This window comes from Peromyscus maniculatus, chromosome 1, assembly GCF_049852395.1.
Source record: "Peromyscus maniculatus bairdii isolate BWxNUB_F1_BW_parent chromosome 1, HU_Pman_BW_mat_3.1, whole genome shotgun sequence".
Lineage (NCBI taxonomy): Eukaryota > Metazoa > Chordata > Mammalia > Rodentia > Cricetidae > Peromyscus > Peromyscus maniculatus.
The window spans coordinates 208080544-208091797 of record NC_134852.1 but is presented as its reverse complement, the minus strand read 5'-3'; the positions used below and the strand labels follow the sequence as shown (position 1 = coordinate 208091797).

The following is an 11254-nucleotide window of genomic DNA, read 5'->3' as shown; positions in this document are numbered from 1 at the left end:
TTTGCAGCATATTACTTTAGTATGTAGACTAAAGAAACACAACTATAAAATAATAGTAGTATAATAAGTACATGCATTAATAACATAGTCATTTCCTTTCATTCTCAAGTATTATGTACTGTATATAAGTGTGTCATGCATTTACATGACTGATAGTGAAGTACTTTTGTTGACACCAGCAACATCATTAACACATAAAGAATGTGTAATGCTATGGTATTACTGCAGCTGTGATGTTACTAGGAGAGATGAAGGTTTTTAGCTCTTTTCAGTCCCTGGTACCCAGACTGTATGTGTCCATCATTGACTGAAACATGCTGCAAGACTACATTTAAAGTATAGAAACAATACAGCTGAGAGATTCTGGGGATGTGGTCTTTGGAAGGTATTTGGGGGTTGGGAAGGCCATAAGGGTGAGGTTCATAAGTGAACTAGTAGCAACAACAGAGGAGAAAGGTCCAAGTTAACAAGCTTATTCTTCTTGACCAGGTGATTCTCTTTGTCATTGTATACTCTATATGTCATTGTAGTTCTCTATATGTCATTGTATACTCTTTGTCATTGTATACTCTATATGTCATTGTATACTCTATATGTCATTGTATACTCTACATGTCATTGTATACTTTATATGTCATGGTATACTCTATATGTCATTGTATATTCTATGTCATTGTATACTCTATATGCCATTGTATATTCTGTATGTCATTGTATATTCTATGTCATGGTATAATCTATATGTCATTGTATACTCTATGTCATTGTATACTCTGTATGTCATTGTATACTCTATATGTCATTGTAATACTCTCTATATATCATTGTATACTCTGTATATCATTGTATACTCTACATGTCATTGTATACTCTATATGTCATTGTATTCTCTATATGTCATTGTAATACTCTCTCTATATCATTGTATACTCTGTATATCATTGTATACTCTACATGTCATTGTATACTCTATATGTCATTGTATTCTCTATATGTCATTGTATACTCTACATGTTATTGTATACTCTATATGTCATTTATACTCTACATGTCATTGTATACTCTACATGTCATTGTATACTCTGTATGTCATTGTATACTCTCTATATATCATTGTATACTCTATGTCATTATATATTCTATTCCATTGTAATACTCTGTATATGTCATTGTATACTCTATATGACATTGTAGTGCTCTATGTGTCATTGTTGTGCTCTATATGTCATTGTAGTACTCTGTATGTCATCATAGTACTCTATAGAGTCCCCCCCAGAAAGAAAAACTTCATCCAATGTAGTTGCCCACTCTTCATCTTTATAGCTTTAAGGACTATGATAATATATCTTTATATAGATTTCTCAGTCTGTAGCATTTACTTAAGGGGATAGACAGAGATAAACTCTAAATTTATTAAAGATTTAAAGATTATTTTTATTTATGTTCATGTGTGAGTAGATGTAATTTTTGACTGTATATATTGTATATACTTATTGGATAGTTTTTCTTGTATTAGTTATAAGCTTTTTTAAATTTTAGACAAAATAAGTGGAAATGTGGTGGTATTGTGTTCCCCAAAATATTGTGCACCCTAATAAACTTATCTGGGGTCAAAGAACAGAACAGCCACTAGATACAGAGGCTAGAAAATGGTGTCATTCACACCTTTAATCCTAGCATTCCAGAGGGAGAAATCCCTTTGGATTTCTGTGAGTTCAAGGCCACATTGGAAAGAGCCAGGCATGGTAATACACACCTTTAATGCCAGGGAGTGATGTCAGAAAACAGAAAGATATATAAGGCGCAAAGACCAGGAACTAGAAGCATTTGGCTGGTTAAGCATTTGACTGGTTAAACTTTTAGGCCTCTAGCAACAGTTCAGCTGAGATCCATTTGGATATGAGGACTCAGAGGCTTCCAGTCTGAGGAAACAGGATCAGCTGAGGAACTGGCGAGGTGAGTAAGCTGTGGCTTGTTCTGCTTCTCTGATCTTCCAGCATTCGCCCCAATACCTGGCTCCAGGTTTGATTTTATTAACATGACCTTCTAAGATTCCTGCTACAGATGCCATATGTGTGCAGATGCCCACAGAGTTCAGAAGACAATATAGGATATCCTGCATCTAAAGTTACAGGCAGTTGTGAGTACCAGCTCTCATGCCCTTTGGAATGACAGAGAAGAAGACTTAAAGATTTAAGTCTAAGATCTGAAACTATAAGAGTCCTTGAGGAAAGTATTAGGGAAGAGCTGCTTAAAATTGATTTTGGAGATGAGTTTTTTGTATGGCAGCAAAACTAGAAGACAACAAAAGTAAAGATTAGCAAATGGGACTGCAGCAGCCTCAAAGGCCACTGCACAACCTCAAAGGCCACTGCACCACGAGGAGCTGGCCAATGCAATGAGAAGGCCGCTGGCGAAGGCAGAGAAAACATTTGCAAACCGTATGTCTGATAAAGACTTAGCACCTGAAATACATGAGAAAGCACAACTGAATATATGCAAAATAAATAAAATCCCAAATAATTTGATTTAAAAATTGACAAAAGACCAGAATGGATATTTTTCCCAAAGGCCTACAGTAAGCCCACAGATCTAAGAGGAAGTACCTGATATCACTAACCACCAGGGATATACAAATCAAAGCCATAATGAGATGTCGACCACGTCTGTAGGATGGCTGTGATCAAAAGGCAAAAGACAACAAGGATTGGCAAATACACGCAGAAAGGGATTTCTTGTATTTCCAGTGGAAATGTTAGTTGGTAAAGCTGTTATTAAAAAGCTCTGTGGCAGTTTCTGCCCCAGATGAAGACAGTACCATGTGATCCAGCCATTGTACTCCTAAGAATATATCTTAACAAAGTGTCATCAGTGTTTCCAAGAGACCTCTGCACTTCTATTGTCAATGAGCACCATTGAAAATAGACAAGATATTGAAACAAATTATTCATAGTGAATAAAAAAAACACACACACACATACACCACATACAGAGTATTATTTAGTCACATAAAGCATGGTTTCCTGCTGTTATAACAAAGACATGAACTAGGAGGACAATAGGTTAAATGAAATAAGGCAGGAACTTCAACTGTATGACCTCACTCCTGTATGAATTAAAAAATCAAATCCCTGAAGCAGAGAATATGGGGCTTGTTGTGCAGGGATTATGGCAAGTAAGTGATGCCTCTTACAGAGTCCAAACTTACAGTTACACAATGAATGACCTTTTTGAGTCTCAAGTACAGCATGATGGCTATAGTTTAAAACATTGTATTATTTACTTTAAACTTGGTAAGAAAACCTTAAGCATTCTAACTGCAAAGATGATAATTATGATTGTGATTGGTGTGAAAATTAATTTGACTATGGTAATCAGCAAACAATATGTTTATTAAGTCATCATTGTGTATCTTGAATATAACAGTTTTGTTAAATACTTAAAGTGAAAAATAGCAATCCAAGGGAACATTTCAAATTCCATCTATTCTCCTATTTTTGCTTTTCTTTTCATATTTTCTTCTAACTCGCTCTTCTTACATTGTTCTCTGAATTATGTGGGCCATGAATCCTGATGATTTGAGTTTGGGCTAGCCATTCTCTGTTTCTGAGGCTGAATAGAAGTTGGTTGCATCTCTTTATGTCTTCTAAGATAAAAGTCAGTGAGTTTGTGATTAAGTTAGGAGGAAGTAACAGCATAATCTCACAGGTTGAGAAATTGTTCCTATGAATGAAGAGTGTGGGGTGGGCCCGGGCAGAAGAACGAGCAGTGTACGGTAAGTCTTAGACAGCATTGTGCTGGAAGGGACTCTGATGACTCAAGCTTTATCCTGTGTGGGGAAACTGAAGCCAAAGGAGAGTGTATATAACTGCTGGTGGCAATTCGAGAGTCCAACCCAGGCTCGTATATATTGCAGGGGAAGTAGCTCCTTGTTGCCCACCTGCCAAGGTGGATAGAAGTACTAAGCAGAATAATGCGTTGCACATTATAGGTGATCACTTTAGTAAGAGTTATTTTTTAACTTCTTTCATTATTTGAGAATTTCATACAATTTTATTGTTTTTAAACTTTGAGAGTCTATGTATAGACATTATATTAGTGATAGAAGTCAAACAACACTGGCCAAGGTCAGTCTTCATAATATCAGTGTGACTCATGACTTGAACCTTGATTAGAAACTGAGGCAACTGCGTCAAAAGGAGAAGGATGAACATTCAAGAAGGGAACAGCTCCAGGTGACCTGGGAGGAGACTCGGGGGAGGGAATGGGGGATGAGAAGGGGAGGATGAGCATGGGGAGGGAATGGGGGATGAGTAGGGGAGGGAATGGGGGGATGAGTGGGGGAGGAAATGGGGGGAGAGTAGCGGGATAGGCTAGTGGGATAGGCTTTCAAAGTCTGTGTGAATGAAACTTTCAGCCCTGACCAAGTGGTATCAGAGAGGAGCAGAGCAGGCCTGGGACCCCTCTGTGTTCAAGCTCTGTCTCTCATTGGTTATGAAGAAGACAAGAATTCTTACAGATGAATTGAGCTTCTTAATCTAGTGCACCAGTGACTTTGTTCTGAACTTGTCCCTTGCACACCATGCTTTATATTTTACTAGTCAATCCGGCTTGTCAAGGCCAATTTGATCTGTCAGTCTATCCCCACAGAGTAGTAAATTCCATTAGCTTGTGAACATTGGAACATTTTAATGAATTTACTTTCTATTATATTTGATGAAAACAAAGCCCATGGTCAGACAAGTCTTCACAAAACCCCTGAGACTTCTGGGGATTTGTGTGGAGTCTATAGGACTGACAGAAAGAAAACATTATTTTTAGAATTATAGTTTAGCACCAACCATCATCCAAAAGCAACCTCCTGTAATTAATACATTTGGAGACAGATTCCCTGGCTCCAGTGACTTTTCAGTAGAAATGTCAACTTTGTCATTTTCCTCCTGATGAGTTGCATCTCTAATTACTAAGTATTCTAGAGCTGAAAATTACAAGCACTCTTTCAGAAATGGAACTTCAAAGATGATTTTGATGTTGCATATCTTATATGACCCGCTGCTTCCTTTAGAAACTGCAACATGTTTCTAAGCAGGGGTGTAAAGAGAAGCCAGAGGGAATCAGGCAACGTGTTAATCCAGAGTCTCCATCAAGTGGCCAGGCCATCTGATGCTGATGCGTCTGTATCCATTCAGAGAGAGAGAGGGTCCCTGAGGAATTCAAGCTGTTGTTTACAAGAATTCTTGTTCATTGTTCACATTTTCAGTATTTTAACAGCATGAAAATATTGCCTGCTGTGGATATCACTCTGTATGCTGTGAATGTGTTGTTCTGATTGGTTAATAAATAAAGTGCTAATTGGCCAGTAGCCAGGCAGGAAGTATAGGTGGGACAAAGAGAATTCTGGGAAGTGGAAGGCTGAGGCAGAGAGCTGCTGCCAGTTGCCACGAGGAGAAGCATGATGTAAGATACCGGTAAGCCATGAGCCACGTGGCAAGGTATAGATTTATAGAAATGGGTTAATTTAAGATGTAAGAACTAGATAACAAGAAGCCTGCCACAGTCATACAGTTTATAAGTAATTTAAGTCTCTGTGTGTTTATTTGGGTCTGAGGGCTGTGGGTTTGAGCGGGACTGGAGAAAACTCCAGCTACAATTACCTTTTAGTTGCTGTGTTTGAATATCTCTTCTAAAATCTCTATCAGTCTCCACTGTAGCAATATTAAGATGTGTACTTTCAAAAATGATTAGATCATGAACGTGTTAATGTGGTTATCACTGGAGTGGGTTGGTCCCAGTAAAGATGGGCCTTTGAGAAGAAGATGAGCTCATCTGTCTTGTGCATGACTGTTTGCCTTTCTTCCATGTTATTATACAGCATGAAGGCTCTCATCAGAATCTAGAACCGTGCCATTCCACCTCAACCTTCAGATCTAAGAGCTGAATCCATCCAGTTAGGAGTCACCCAGAGGGGGTGGTCTTGTAGTAGAAGATGGACAAGTAGTTAAGCATCTCATTGACAAGCACTGAATACACTGTTTCTAAATAAGATCACTGAAATCAACAAAATAAATGAATGGATGAAAAAAAATCACACAGAAAGGAAATACTACCCAACATTCTTTCTTTCTTATTATTAGAAAGTTTCTTCATGATGTCAGGGATCTAGCCTAGGGCTCCTTGTGTGCTTGGTTAATTGCTGTAGCCTGAGCTTTGTTAGCAGCCCAGGTCTTACATTATTCCTTAATAGGAAGATGTTATATCGTAAATTTGTGACTTAGGGATTGACTGTGTTGGAGAAGAAGTCCCTGGTGTTAAGGAGCCTCAGCTATAAGAAAAACCCATCCAATTGGTGTCTGACTGGGGCCCTTTGTAGCAAGGGTGACGTGGTGGGACAATGTGCCAATACAAGGTCCAGGGAGGTGCTGCAGGAGTGTTGGTGAGGCAGGCTGCGGCCCATGCCTTGGCACATCTGGGCAGCTGGACTTAAGCATAGAGTGGGGGTGCCAAGTCTCCAGTATTCACTTTTAATCTTCCCTGAACTGCTGAGAGGCTTAATGCCATTGGAAGGAAAAACGGTTCCATTTGCTGCATTTCTCAAGCTTTGCCTTGTTAGCATCCTGGGCGAAGCTTTTAGATGCAATGCTCTTAGTGGGAAAACAGAAAAGCTGTTATTATGCTGCCTTTAAGCCTTTCTTCCTCTTCTATTTCAATTTAGAGATTTAAAATGCCCTCTTGTTCCCACCTCTTGGCTTGTTTCACTTTTATCTTCCTAAAAGGAATAGTTGTTTAGAAGGTAAGAAATAAATCAATGAGCGATTTCTCTCCTTAAGCAACTGACAGTTGCCTTAATGTAGATAAGAAATGGATTTTTTAAAAAAATCTTGGGGGTTGTGGTAAAAGTATAAGGTAGTTTTGGCTTCAGCAGCTTAGAAGCCAATTCATTTGATTGCAGTTGTGGAGGAAATCCTAGAAATGATTCAATCAAATTATCAGTGTGTGTGTGTGTGTGTGTTGTATACTGAAGTATTTGCAAGTGATTTCTCTATGTGTGTACATGTGAAGATCAGAGGCTTAAGTTATCTCTATTCTCCACCTAATGTTTTCAGACAGGGTATCTCACTAGATTTTTGGCATTGAGGCTACATTGGCTGAACAGTGAAATCCTGGGATCTACTGTCTTTACCTCTCAGTGCTAAGTTACAGGCTTCCATGTCTGGCTTTTATGTAGATGCTAGAGATCCAAACTCAGGTTTCACTTTACACACTAATCCATCTCCCCAACCTTCCAAGCTACTGTTTGTAAATGACCAATTTTAGACCAGGGAAGTATTGTTTCCAAGGTTACACAGTGAGGTGATCATGCTTCTGGGTACATTCTTCATGACTCCATGGATCCATTGTCTTACAAACACTGCTTGTGGTCATTTGTGGTAATGTTTGTGTTTCTAGTACCACTCTTCTTGGATTCTATTTTATTCTCCCATCTCTTTCACTCCCTCAGACCATCTTCTTGGTTCTGTGATCTCACTTCTCCAGTCCTGCCCTGGGCATCCTCTCTGGCCTTGAAGGTTAAGTACCTGTCCTCTGTGGTGGTTTGGATGAACTATGTCCCACATAGGTTCGTGGATTTGAATACTTGGTTCCCAGTTGGTGATGGGGTTGTGGAACATATAGGAAGTACAGCCTTGCTGGAGACATGCATGATTAGGGGCTGGCTCTGAGAGGTTCTAGCATCACCCCACTTCCAGTTCTCTATATCTGCTTTCTGTGTGGTTGAAGATGCGATCTCTCAGCTTTCTGTTCCAGCCTCCTGCTGCTATGCCTCTTCTGCCATTATGGACTCTCCCTCTGGAGCCAGATGCCCAATTAAACTCCTCCACCTGTAAGTTGCCTTTGGTCATAGTATTTTTATCACAGAAAAAAAGAAAGAAAAGTAATGGATACATACCCTGATTTTCAGTGTTTGGTGCCTCACTTAAGAGAATTTTTTTCTTTTCTTCCAGCCCCCCATAGCTAATGCCTAACATAACAATTCAAGCTCAATAGCTACTATCCTGACTGCCTAGCTTTTCTCATTCCTGGGTTCCTCCATTACCTAAATCATTCTCGTTGGAGTGCATTTAAGTTGCAGCTGAGAGTCTCAGCATTTCCTCCACTCTCTGATGTTCCAGCATCCTTTGGAACTTGTCATTTCTTCTTGGGAAATCTGATGAAAGGGAGCTGTGAACAGACCGGTCCTGAGAGGAAATCACGTTAAGAGCTGCTAATGTGTTCATGTGTTAAAATCTTCTCTGAAAATGCGCAGTTTTAAAGGCCTTCTGAAAACTCTTTACCCTGAAGAGTACTGCTGGTGATGGAAATGTTCAAGCAGTCTGGAAAGTTAGTAAAGTAAACGTGTCTCTTCACTTCGAGCCATTTGAGACCCTTTCAGAGAACAGCACTTAACACAACTCTTCCTGTTCTTAGGTGCAATGCTCCGCCAGTGAGCCTGGAACTCACAGTGATGAGACCTGACTTTGGCCATCTTCTGTTGTTTGCTTGTGTGCAGCCTCTCTGTGTGCTCATGTTCACGTCTGTGGGGTAGAGGTGTAACTTCCAGTTCAAACTGTTTCCTCCCGAGGCCACAGACCCCCCACTTCCTCTCCTTTCCTGGCCTCTCAAACATCCATCCTTTTCCTTCTTTTTAATAGTTTCTAACTCTGGTATGTCCCCCAAATCAGTGATCTGTTTCTTTCTTATCCCTTCAGAAGTGACCTCTAGCAGTGGCCATTTATTCATCCTGTCACCCCTGACTCTTTCCCCAGGCTTCATATGACATTCCTATGCACTCAGATGTATTATGGGGGAAATCAGCTACAGTGTGTGCAAAGATGTATTCACTGTTTAACGCATAACCAACTTGTTCAAGTTCTTATGCATCTACTTTGGTCAGTTGCCACTCAAACTAATGAGATGGCTCGGTGGGTAAATGGGAGCCATGCACACGTGAAGACCAACATTTGGATGCCTAGAACCTATGTAAATCCAGCAGCATGTGTGTATAATCACAGTGCTTCCACAGTGGTGTGAAGATGAGAGAATCCCCAGCTCACAGGAAAGCTGTGGCAGACAAGAAGTCCTGTCTCAAAACAAGGTAGAATGCAAGTACTGATGCACAAAATTGGTGCTTGAGCTCCCTATATGCACTGGGGTATACATGTATCCAATATTCATATACACAGACATGTACATCCACTCACAAACATGCGCATGCAATACTTAACTGGTATCTTCTATGTATCTGAGAATAGAAGTCATCTCAACCCCTTTCTGTATAATCAGTAGGCAAATTGGCTTACCTGCTCTGTGTTTCTCAGACTGGTCAGTTTTTCAATATTTTGAAGGTCTCTGGCATTATCTATTTTTGTTTGTTTGTTTTCTGGACATCTGACAGCCAGTTGAATTTTTTGAGTACTATTTGCTACTCATCCCACTTAAGATACTCTTGATGTAACCGTCAAATTGTTTCCCCTGAAACACAATTTTATTAACATAGTTTCATCTAAATATTTTTTTTTTTTTTTTTTTTTTTTTTTTTTTTTTTTGGTTTTTCGAGACAGGGTTTCTCTGTGTAGCTTTTTGCGCCTTTCCTGGAGCTCACTTGGTAGCCCAGGCTGGCCTCGAACTCACAGAGATCCGCCTGGCTCTGCCTCCCGAGTGCTGGGATTAAAGGCGTGCGCCACCAACGCCCGGCTTCATCTAAATATTTTTGAGTGATTCCATCCTGTATATGATCAAGTTCTGATGTTGTGGTGTCATGTTCAAATGCCTATTCTACTTTGTCTTAGCTTCACATTTTCCCTGACCCTTCTCTGTCTTATCCACATGCAGCTCAGGTGCCTCTGGCTCTGGTAGCTTATCTTTTGCCATTAATTCATTCAATATATGTACAGAGAAGTTATTGTCTGCTAGGCACTCCCTTGAGTGATGGAGGCTGAACAGAGAGCAAAGTTCTCTAGGTCCTTGACCCTTAGTCGTCAATAGTACAGAAGACAGGAAGAAGGAAAAAATGCATGGAGCAATTGTAGAAAGTGACCTACAGCACAAGGTGTTCTGTGCTCTAGAGTAGGAGGAGAAATAGGTGGTCAGGTGATGGCTTGTGAGGGGGTGACATTGGAAGGCATATCTAAGTAAGCCATGTGAAGGGTAGACTCAGGGTATGTTTTGGGCAGCAAAAAGAGCAAATGTCAAGGCTGTAAAGTCAAAAAAGCCTGATGTATGTGGGGGACTTTGATATGAGCAGAATGTCTGGAATATGGAACAGTGGTTGGGAATGAAGGAAGAAAGGCAGGCAGCTCAGTCTTAAAGGACCCTGGGCCAAGAGGAAGGATTTGAAAGTGATAATAAAGATAGAAGAAAGCTATCAGAGGACTAATTAAGGGAGTTACCTACTGTTGTTTAAGTGCTTAAGGGATTTCCTTTCTCTCTTTTTCTCTCTTTTTATGGTTCAAGTTCATTTGAAGAAGTCACTCCTCCCAGCTCTCTCCTCCCACCTCTTGACTCCCATCCGTTCTAAACGCCCAGTTCATTCTTAGCTGCTGCTTACTGAGATTTTGTCTGTCTTCTTGGGCTAGCATTTCAGTCCCTCAGGAACAGTAGCTTCTCTTGTTATTCTTGTTCCCCAGAGGCAGACACACAGTAGGGCTCAGGAAATACTTCCTAATGAGATAGTGCATTTCATACTGCTTGCAGGCTGGAAGGATCAGAACCATTCAGGGGTGTTATGAATGCAAACCCAGGGGACACCCCACTTATTCTTGTGAAGACAAAAATCAAGGGTACATCAAACACTTATTTAACAATGGCCATTTGTCAGGATTTCCGTTCTTGGCAACACAAAGATAAATGAATAAATATCCTCAATTTATTACTCTCTGGATTCCAGGAGCTTAGTCATTTGTAAAATCTGTACTTCAGGTTGTAAATCAAGTTAAAACAAAATACCATTGAGATATATACAAATTTATGGTCCTCAAAGTGTGTTGATTCACTCTTTTGAATAACATGGTGACATGACCAAATTCAAACATGGAGCAAGGGCTGAAGCAATGGCTCAGCATGTCAAGTGCTTGTTGCATGAGAATGAGGACCTGAGTTCAGATCTGCGCACACTTGTAAAAGTCAGGCATTGCTATGGGCATCTGGAACTCCAGTTCAGCAGGGCAGAAGAAGGTAGATTCTAAGGGTTCATTGGGCAGAAACAGCAAGCTTCAGACTC

The 11254-nt window shown here is 40.1% G+C and overlaps 1 long non-coding RNA gene across 1 annotated transcript; it reads right to left on the bottom strand.

The window, feature by feature from the left end:
- Nucleotides 1–6995: 6995 nt before the first annotated feature.
- On the bottom strand, nt 6996–10759 carry LOC143272517 (uncharacterized). Its single transcript, XR_013050158.1, has 3 exons — nt 10583–10759; nt 9336–9507; nt 6996–8570 (listed from the first exon to the last, which is right to left on the bottom strand). It is a non-coding gene; the product is annotated as an uncharacterized LOC143272517 (long non-coding RNA).
- Nucleotides 10760–11254: the final 495 nt, after the last annotated feature.